Source organism: Macaca nemestrina, chromosome 9 (assembly GCF_043159975.1).
Source record: "Macaca nemestrina isolate mMacNem1 chromosome 9, mMacNem.hap1, whole genome shotgun sequence".
Taxonomy (NCBI): Eukaryota; Metazoa; Chordata; class Mammalia; order Primates; family Cercopithecidae; genus Macaca; species Macaca nemestrina.
In genome coordinates this window covers 81708545-81719601 of record NC_092133.1, presented here as the reverse complement: position 1 = coordinate 81719601, position 11057 = coordinate 81708545, and the positions used below count along the sequence as shown (strand labels likewise).

Sequence of the window (11057 nt, the reverse complement as noted above, 5' to 3'; positions counted from 1 at the left end):
GCTGTAGAGAACTCTGGGAAGTTCCCAGAAGGGCAGTCCTCACCATCAATGTCATGAGCTAACCTAACCCCTAGCTGCAATTGAAGAGGCTGCTGCATCTCAGCAGATCAGAATCATCTGTCATACCTTATTTGAAGCGATGAAACGACTACATGCTTTATCCAGCGTCACTCCCAAGAATGTGAAGCAGACAGATCTTTAACACATCACGGAGAGATAGCTTCTTGGGCATGAGCCAGAAAGGAGTTCCTCATAAAAGGTCCAGCTCAGAGCATAAGCACTGGGCCGGTGTCACTGGTGTGCTGCGTCCCGCTCTTACCAGCTCATGAAAACCTCTTGTGTGTATCTTTTCTCAACTCTGTGTTCAGTAACACCACATTAGCACCATGAAATTGGCCGTGATGGGAGTATTTACACCATGGAAGTCAGCAAGCACTGTAAATCAGACCCTTGTTTTATTCAGAGAGCTGATTATAAAACATTAGCCAGCATATCACCACCCAAAGGAGATGAAAGGCAGAACACTAGGGCCAGATTTCAAGTCCTATATTAGGCTTAGATGCTGAGGGCTGACTCAGTAACAGGCATCATGTCAGACTCTTTGCATGTGTTCCATCATTTAATCTTCACAATAAGACCGTGAGATCAGATGATGGAGGGTAGAAGATTTTATGTAATCTGCTTCAGACCGCAGAGCAACCTAGGTCAGTCTGGTTCTCACATCTTTGTTCTTAACTACAGCACGAAACATCCTCCCTGCAGTTGCACAAAATGGGAAGACAAACCCTAGACTAAATGGATTGGGAGGTTTTTAGTTACTGAGGGCAGAAAACGTAGTACGGCAGAGTCCAAGAACTGGTGCTGGAACTGAGCACGTAGCAAGCCCACATATGACATGCAAACAGACCCTGAGGCAGGGCCTACAGTTTCCCAGTGAGCAGAAAAGCAAACTCAAATAAGCTGGGAGACAGTAGCCAGTCTTAGATGCATCTGTGGCTGATGGACATAGTGCAGCGACACAGGAAACTAGAACCAGCAATATGACATGGCCACATGCCAGCAGTAGCAGGAACCTGCCCATGGGGCTTGGCAGCAGTTCTCTGCATGCACAGTGAGTGATTTCCAAGAGCTATGCTTATCTGTCAAAGGAATTTAGGTTCTAGGTGGGTTTTTCAGTCTGGGACTTGGTGATGATCCAGAGTTCCTGCTTTCAGGAAGAGGCAATTTGATCAGAATAGAACTAGCAGAATAGAACTCAGGATTATAAAAGGATTCTGCAGGGTAGAGGAGTAGAGGTTCTTAGTATGGAGATGTCCCTTCCAAGACCTAAAAGCTGGGGGAGGAGGGACACCCAGAATACTGAGAACTAAGCAGTCCTGGTAACAATGCCAAGGTGGGATACAGCTACCCCAAGATATGGGTCTTAGGACTGAGTGTGATTCTCAGACCCTGCTCAGATCAGGGCTTGAGTGGAGTAGCCATCAGCCCAAAGGCAGCTACCCTTGAGCCCAGGGACATGTCCTATGTACACTTAAGTTGAAGGTAACAGTTTCTTCTCTTTTTGTTTTTGGGTAATGTTCCTTTTCAGGCGTTTCAGAGGTGTCAGAGGCTAACAGAATATGAATCTATCCTCTTTGGGATAAGCCCGAGAGATTTCAGATGGGTGGGAGTACCTGGAATGGACTATATGGTGAGGACAGACCACAGACAAATAAAAACCAAGATGGGCCAGGAAGGGCAGTCAACATTTCTTGAATACAACAGTGTGCAGGGCACCAACTTTTTCTAGGGACACAAAGATCCATAGAAACTCCCATGGAGATATCAAAGCACATTGTGATGAGACTGTAATGAAGATAGTCTTATGTCCTGGTTTGCCAGAGACAGCCCCAGTTTGTGCTTATTGTTCTAACAATTATTAATAACTTTCATTAAAATGATGAATGGTGTGATCACTCTAGCTATAATGGATGTGATGGTTAATTTTATGTGTTGACTTAGCTAGGGTCGTGATGCCCAGATATTTGGTCAAACACTAGTCTAGATGTTGCTGTGAAGGTATCATTTTTAGATGGAATTAGCATTTAAATCAATCAATTTTTGAGGAAATCACATTAATGTCTGTACTAAGGGTTAGCTTCATTCAATCAATGGAAGGTCTTAAGAGAAAAAACTGAGGTTTCCCGAAAGGAGGGCATTTTACCTCCAGAGTCCCTTTGGACTGGAGCTGTAACATGGTCTCCAGCATCTTCCCTGGATCCCCACCTGACCTGCAGAGGGGGACTTGTCAGGGTCCATACCATGTGTACCAACTCCCTAAAATACATAAACAATACATCTCTCTCCTTCTCTCTCTTTCTCTTCTCTCTCTGTCTCTCCCCCACATCCCTCCGTCCCTCTTTCTTTCTCTGTTTCTCTGTCTATCTGTTTGTCTTTTGGCTCTGTTTCTCTAGGGAACACTGATAAATACAGCACACTAATGTATAAGAAGCTATGAAGGCATAGTCGCAGTTGTTGTTGTCACTTCTGGGCCCAGGAATTTGAAGGATAAGCTGCTTAAATTACAATGCTGGTGTGGGAGTAGCCGAGGAAAGAGCCTGCACATGTTGAGGAGATACAAAAGCACGATTCTGAACCGAAGCAGCAGCAGGGAGGATGGAAAGGACAGAGATGGATCTGAGAAAAATTGTCCTGGATTTCTTGCTGTTGTTATTGCACAGGTTTGGTGCACCTGTATCCTGAACAACCCAACCACTTGTTTTCTCTGTTCTTATCCCCAGACGGTGGAGTGCAGGTGATGAAAGCTACACAGCAGAGCAGATTGATTGCTGTCATTGTAAATTCATGGTTGCCAATCTCTAAGAGACCTGGAAATCTTACTAGGACTTTTTGGCCGATTCTTTCTTTACTTTCCTCAGAAACTGTTCACACTTTTTAAATGCATAAACACGCCTCCTCTCCCTTACTCAACATTTTTTAATTAAACTTTTTTATTTTGAGATACTTGTGTATTCACATGAAGTTGTAATAAGAGAGTTTCCCTGTACTCTTTACTCAGTTTTTGCCAATGGTAACATCTTGTGAAATTGTAGCATAATATCAAATCCAGGATACTGACATGAATACAGCAAAGATAAAGTATGTTTTTATCACAACATGATGCTTTATGTTGCCGTTTTATAGTCACACCCACTTCTGCTTCTCCTTAGCCTCTGGCAACCACTAATTTGTTCTTCATTCTCATCATTTTATCATTTCTAGCATGTTATATAAATGAAATCATATAACATGTGTTTTTTAGGATTGGTTTTTGTCAGTTCATATCCATTTTACAGAAAAATAAAAAATAAAATACAAGTTATCAAATGAGAATTTATCTATCTTCCAAATTATAAATATATGAATGACCTGCATCTGTCCTCAATATCTCCCCTTTTTTGCTGTTATAATAAAGGAGACTTTCTCCTGTGAGTTAAAGCCACATCTCATCCTGAAAACCAGATCCTATCCACTCTTGCTTTCCCAGGAGCAATGAAACAGGTTATTTTTTCCCTTATACATAGATTCCTTCTGTTAACTAGATTTGTCGATTAGCTTTTAATTTGTTCAAACCCTTTCCATTAAATACACGTAAAATCCTAACCTCATTCCCCCAGCTATTGCTCTCTTCCTCTCTTCTTTTATTGAGCTTCTTAAAGAAAATCTTATTTCTTCATTTTACAATATTTCTTAACCACTCTACTGTGGCTTGGTTCCCATAATTCCACATCCAAGTAGCTCCACTGAATAGAGGTATTTCCATATGGCCTCTTCCTTGAATTCTCAGCACCTTCAGCCCTGATAATCACTCTCTGCTTCTTGCAATGCTCTCTGCCCTTGTCTTCCGTGAGACAGCATTCTCCTAATTTTTCTTCTACCCCTCCTACCATGTCTTCTCCATTTATTTTCTGAGCTTATTCTCTTCCACTCAACCAGTGAATGTTGGAGATTTCAGAATTTGGTCACAGGCTGTGTGTCTTCTCAGTTCACTCAAATTTTTCTCCCTGGACGTTCTCATCTACATTATGACATCACTTATCATCTACATACAGACAGCACACACATTCATATGCAGCATTATCTTCCTCTGAGTTTCAAACTTGTAATCCATATCTCTTCTTGGAAGGCTGAAAGTCCCTGCAAACCAATATGTTCATAATTGAAATTAAGATACAGTCCCCAGTGCTGTCCTCCATCACATAATCTTCTTTCTCTATTCTCCAAGTCAGTAAAGGACACCATCATCTATCCACCTAGAAAAGCCAGGAACCTGACATGATGTCCTCTTCTCCTTAATCATCCATAGTCAACACATCATTGTGTTGATTTTATCTCCTGAACAACTCACCAACCCATCCACCTGTCTCCTGTCCAATTGCCTTCCTACTCATTCAAGAGACCACCAGCCCTCCTGCCAGATACACTGCCATTGCTGCCTCAACATTCTCCTGCCTTGATCCTTGCTCCTCACCAAGCTGGTTGCCACACTGTAACCAAAGTAAATTTTTCAAAACTCAGATTTGTTTTTCTTTTTCTCTGTCTCATGCTGAATATCTGTAAATGCTTTCACTGTCTTGCCAATGCTGATAGAACAGACAAAAACATAGCTCCTTCATGTGGTCTAGGCTCTGCATGGTCTGCTTTCCTCCTGATTTCCAGTCTCATTTTGCACAATTTTCCTCCAATTTCTGCTTCAGCCACACTGGCCTTTCAGTGGCAATTATGCCCTATGATGCTCCTGCCCGAGGCATTTGCCTACAGTACTATGTACAGGAGCCATTTGACTTCTATTCAATTCTTTCTCTTTCCCTCGTTCTTCAGTTCCTGGCTCAATCATCATTTTCTGATGTCTTCTTGCAATTTTACACTTGTTTGATGCTGATCTTGTTTATGGTCATGTCCCTATGCTACATTTTAAGAGCCATAAGGGCAGGCCCTATTGCCTATTATTATCCTTATTATTATAGTCATGGTGTAGCACCATGACTCACAGGGTCATTATGTTGCACCTACTGCATGGTGTCCCTGGCACTGTGCGTTATTACAGCTGAAATTACTTACTTCTCATGAAGGAAATTTCAAATAAATATTTTTGAGTGAATGAATAAACAAAATTAAATCAGTGGGATTTAATATCAGTTGGGCATATGTATGAGAGCAATTGATAAGAAGACATAAAATGTGATATTTATTTTTTATTTTTTGTAGACATGGGATCTTGCCACGTTGCCCAGGCTGATCTTGAACTCCTGGCCTAAGCAATCCCCCTGTCTCAGCCTCCCAAAGCACTGGGATTATAGGCATAAGCCACCATGCCTGGCTTAAAATATAATTCTTAGGTTTCTACCTTGGATAATTTGATCAAATTTAACGTCTTTAAAACAAAGATTACCCTCCAAAATACTAGGTTTAGAAAGAGGAGGCTGGGTTTATTTCTTGGCACATCATTTTTGCCATGTAAGTACACATCTCTAGTTTTCAGTTAAGATCTGGGATTGGGAAATTGATTTTGGGATCATCAGAGTATGGATGGTATTTGCATTCGTGTCTGTGGATGAAATCTATTCAGTGACGAGAAAGTGGACTAAGAAAAGGGTCAAAGGGAAGACTCCGAGTAGCCACCCAAATATTACGAGTGTGTTACCACAAAAATCTAGGGAGGGCCGGGCGCAGTGGCTCACGCCTGTAATCCCAGCACTTTGGGAGGCCGAGGTGGGCGGATCACGAGGTTAGGAGATCGAGACCATCCTGGCTAACACAGTGAAACCCCGTTTCTACTAAAAATACAAAAAATTAGCCGAGCGTGGCGGCGGGCGCCTGTAGTCCCAGCTACTCCAGAGGCCGAGGCAGGAGAATTGCGTGAACCCGGGAGGCGGAGCTTGCAGTGAGCCGAGATCGCCACTGCACTCCAGCCTGGGCGACTGAGCGAGACTCCGTCTCAAAAAAAAAAAAATAAAAAAATCTCAAGGAAGGAGGATGTTTCAGAAGGGGGTATGGTAAGCACTATCAGAAACTTCCAATTTCAATTAAGAGGAAGAGCAGACTCTTCCCAGAGTGGCCATAGGGAGGTTGTAGGGGACTCAGGAGAGGATGGAATGATGGGTAGTAAACATAAAGACACAGTGGACACTCAGTGGCAACACAAGTTTGAGTGAGGCTTTTTGACAAAGCGAGGTCTTGTTGAAGACTGTGACATCTGAAATCTTGGCAACAGGTGGGGAAAAAACCAGGAAAGATAAAGGGATATTTTCAGAGAAAAGTTGAAGGAGTTCACAGTTAAGGATCTCAATTTTCCCAGCAACATAGACCACTTATTCATCAGCTGAGAGAATGAGGGCAGGGGCCTGGTGGGGAGCCTGAAGACAAAGACAAGGCTGAGAGTCATCACTGCAGGGAAGAGGAAAGAGAGACAACTTGAGCAGGATAAAGGATTTTCAGTGAGACTGAAAGATCCACGAAGGTTGAACTCAAACACATGTAGCAGATTTTGTCCAGCGGCCTCCACGTTCCCTGGGTCGCAAAGGGCAAAACAGGTAATTGTATTAATCCAGACCTGTACATCATGAGAGCCTGTGCAGAGAAAGATTAAGGGATCAGGGGAATTGAGGGAGTTAGTAAACACGTAGTTGAAATGATTGACAACAGCAGCCAGGTTGATAGGAAGGAAGTGAAACTGGTCTGGGATTGATGGGCTGGAAAGACAGAGCAGGACTGGAAAGCTGCAGTTCTCCGTGAGTTCACATCAGGGCAGTTTTATTGGGATAGGTGAAGGGACACACTTTGGTCAGACATTGAAAGGTTAAATAGAGATTGTAGGAAAAAAAATGTATTGTGCAACAGATACAAATACATACCTTGATGTTAGACACATCTGTGTATAAGTATTATTTCTTAGTTATTAGCTGTGTGAACTTGGAACTCAATTGCTTAATCTATAAAGTGGAGATAATAATAGTTCCTATGTCAAAAGCTTATAGCGAGAATTCTAGTAGTGCACATAAAGCACTTAGCACAGTATAGAACATGGTAAGCTCTCTAGGAGTAGGTGGATATTTAGAGTTTTAAGATACATATGACCTCAGAATGTGGCTGTGACTGTGAGTGGCTGAAAATGTGCAGATGTGCAGGGTTTTGGAGTAGAGAAGATTTTGCAACTGAGACCAGGGATTGGGAAGGGCCATTCGCATGGCTGTTTTGGTGGGCAACAATATTCTTGCTCTCTATCGCTTTTCAGTCTTTTGGCTAAGATCAAGTATAATATCTTTGCTCTGCCTCCATTGCTGTTGTGTGTGCCAGGCTGCAGGCTGGAGACGATGCTGTTGGCTCCCCTCTCCACAAAAGACACACAGCAAAGGCAGTCCTGGGCTCTACCCAGTTGGGAACTTCTTTTGACTAGAAGCACATGTGCATCCAAGTTCAGCTTTGTTTGTTCATCATAAATCCTTGTATATCATAGCACTTCATTTGCATAAAAGGATGTCCAGGTTTTAGTAATGAGACCTTTTTAATTGTTTGATTTCTACACATAAATTGGTTTTGAGTCGGCCAAATATGCTCGTAATTAGGAGATAAATAGCAGAGGCCAGTGAGTGGCATTTTCTTTCGCTTATTTAAATAGTAGGCTTATTTGGAGTGAAGCCATATTGATCCTGAGGAAGCTTTATTCAATTAGTACCCACGTGTGCATTCAGCACTATGTAGTCAGCGAGGACTCAGGTGGGCTTGGGAGTGACTCTGGGTTCTTCCCAGGGGTGTCTGGTCACCACGTGTCTTGCACAAGAAATTGAGACACTCTGGCTTCTATAAGATGGCTTTCATGCTGACCCTACAGGCACCAACTGCATCCGTACCTGTAGGACCCATCCAACCCTGCTGGAAATCCAGTAAAACCCACTTCTGTGTGCCCATCACAGCCTGAAAGTTCTGGGGACGAATAGTCATGGTTCTCAGCTTAACAGAAAAAAAGGAAGCTAGGTGTTAGTAAGCACCTGTTGTATCGCAGGTACTATTCTAATTTGTTCCTGAGAGCAAATCGTTTGATCATTACTCCTTCTTACAGCAAGGAGAACTAGACTCAAAGAAGTAAATGCCTTGTCTAAAATCACACAAAGTGATATGAACCCAGCTGATATGAAATCTAAGGCCCACATGATCTATGCACTGCTAGTAGGTTTCTTCTTTTCCCTTTTATGTGTGTGTGTGTGTGTGTGTGCACACGCGCACTCTGTGTTCTTCTAGGGTTGGTGTTTTTTGTTTGTTTTTTGTTTTTGTTTTTTTTTTCAGGGTTTATTAGTAAATCTGAACAAATGACATACAGCTTGACAGTCCACCGATGTGTGGAATGTCCCTGACCAAAGTGAGATCCTGGAATGTCAGAGCAGAGCACTGAGTATTCAGGGGCCCAAAGCCTATCAGGAGAGTAATGATGCATATTGCTACGGTGCATGGTTCCCTGGGCTTGAAACCTCCCATGAAGAGGAATCATAAACAGCGTAATTTCAGATTGCATATGTAAGTGAGATCATGTGGTATTGATCTTTCTGTGCCTAGCTTACTTCACTTAGCATAGCTTCCAGGTTCATCCATGTTTTCGCAAATGACAAGATTTCCTTCCTTTTTAAGGCTGAACAGTATACCGTTGTGTATATATACCACATTTTCCTTACGCATTTATCTGCCCATTATACCTTAATAAAGCTGGGGAAAACAAGTTTCAAGGAGATCAAAGAGCAAGGTCAATCAGTCTTTAATCTAACAGGAGATTGGTACATGTCAGGGAAAATATCCATCTTCCTCTTTGGCTTAAACAACCTAAAATTAAGTGAGACCATGGCTGAGGACCAGGAAAACACAGGGATGGTATCAGGATGGAGTGTATGAAGGTAGCAGGGATTACCTCTGGGCAGAATAAGGACTTCATTGAGATAAACTGGTAGAGTAAATGTGATGCCCTCTCAGCAAGAAAAAATAAACAAAAAAAGGAATAATAGCTTAGTCCAGGAGGGGGAATTTAGGGTGAAAAGCCATCTTAGTTTGCCCTGGACTGTCCTGGTTTTAGCACTGATAGTCCTACTTCTGGAAAATACCTTAGTAGGTAGTAAGTTGGGAATGAGTTAACAGTGCAGAGTCCATCGGAGGCTCATGACAAGGGTCAGGAGAGAGGGCAAGGTGACTTAGTGCCTGTCACTGTAGGCAATTAGCTCTCTCAGCCATGGTGTCCTTAAATATGGAGTAGGAATAGGGATTCCTCTTTTGTGTGGTTACTGTGAGTGAACTGTGTAATGAGGTTTGGAGGAAAGGGGACAAGGAACTAAGATCATAGAGCATTCTCTCTGAAATTATTTGTACTGTAGCATCTCCTCTAGTAGTCACTTGCAATATTCTTATTGTCTTGTTTTAAAAATAAGAGAAAAAGAGAAATTATTGAGCAATCAGGTCAGTTGTCTCAAGTTATATAGTTGGAAGGCAGTGGCATTACATTTGAAAACCAGATGATAGGGGTAAGGGGTTAGATAGAGCTGAAAGAATGTCTTTGTCAGTGGGGTTGTGAAAAATCTAGGGTCAGAAGTTCCACTGCCCCTTATCCCTACTACCTGATTTTCAAATGTAACGCCACTGCCTTCCGGCCATAAAACTCAGGACGAGTGACCTGGTCTGTCAACAATTTCTCTTTTTTTAATTTTTAAAACAAGACAAATAATAAGAATATTGCAAGTGGCTATTAAAGGAGACGCTTCAGTGCAAACAAGTTCAGAGAAAATGCTTTGTAGTTTTAGCTCCTTGTCCCTTTTCCTCCAAGCCTCATTACACACCTCGCTCACAGTAACAGGTGAGTGTCTCCTGCCTGGAAAAATGACTGAGGATGACATTCCTCCAGTTTAAAGTGTCTGAGCTTCAGGGTGCTGAGTCATTCTCAGAAGAGCTGACCTTTTTACCTGATATTTTGTTTTGGTTTTAAGAAGGAAGATATTGATTCCTTTCAATTTCTGTTAAGGAGAGAATTGACCACTCCAAGCAAATAAGGCAGAGATAAAGTGGAACAGGATGTGCTGCAGTCATGCCCATGAGTGCTTGTCAGGGATTATTTCTCCGTGGCTTAAAACGGGATAATCAGCCCTGAAAAGACAAGGTACCCTTGGGTATGAAATCTGTTTTTACAGAAGCTGGTTGGCAAGCATTTAGTCAATTGGGGATACATACCCCTTAGTCTCCACTGCAACCAGAAGCCCACATGTCCCCACTGGGAAATTCGCCGTTAACAAAATTAACAAGGAAAGGCCCTCTCTGGAACCAGCTCCATGGGAACTGCAGAGCTCATGGGAGAGCCCCGGGCAATGGCTCTAGGAGCTTCAGAGGCCTGGAGCAACCAGCTCACCTTTGAGGAAGGAAACTCCAGCCAGATTGGCCTGGCCTTGACACTGCTGGGACTCAGGAAACAAACTCCCAAAATGAAGGCCTTAGAAGCAGCCTCAGAAGCACAGGTCTCTCCCTGACCTTCTCCTCTCCTCCTGCCTCTGGCCCCTCATTCTCCCCTGAGGCTAGCCATGGAAGCCAGAATCCTTCCTCCCCAAGGTGGAACATAGAAATCAGAACCCCTTTCCTCAAAGTCAACCATGAAACCTAGAAATATTACTCTAATTTTCCCTCCGCCTTTCTGTGTAAAAACTGGCCATAAAGAAATTATGTGATCTACCATGTTTCACTGTAGGTCATAAGATCCCATTCCAGAGAAGGTCCTGCCCCATGCCTTTAAGGAAGAAATGCTGTGCGGAGAGGCCCGGAAGAATCTAGACAGACAGGCTTGCTGAGCCTCTCCATTCAGGCTCTTAGCATTAGATCATACCCTTTTAGTTCAGTTACATTTCTACATGGCTGTCCACACTTTGTTAAACCTAACCATAAAAATGGACAATTTCCCTGTATATTTGGCTCTTTATTCTGAAGGCTCCTGTGTCACAGAAAACTATGATCAGACAAATTTGTTTGCAAGTTGATTTTTCAGCAAACTTTCGGAGGGC

The 11057-nt window shown here is 42.7% G+C and overlaps 1 long non-coding RNA gene across 1 annotated transcript in view; it reads left to right on the top strand.

Annotated features, from left to right (window-relative positions):
- Positions 1-215: 215 nt before the first annotated feature.
- The window catches only part of LOC105495986 (uncharacterized), a 40704-nt gene continuing 29862 nt past the window's right edge, over positions 216-11057 (top strand). Inside the window, exon 1 of the long non-coding RNA XR_011607873.1 lies at positions 216-1542. This is a non-coding gene — a long non-coding RNA (uncharacterized lncRNA). The remainder of the gene's footprint in view (positions 1543-11057) is intronic.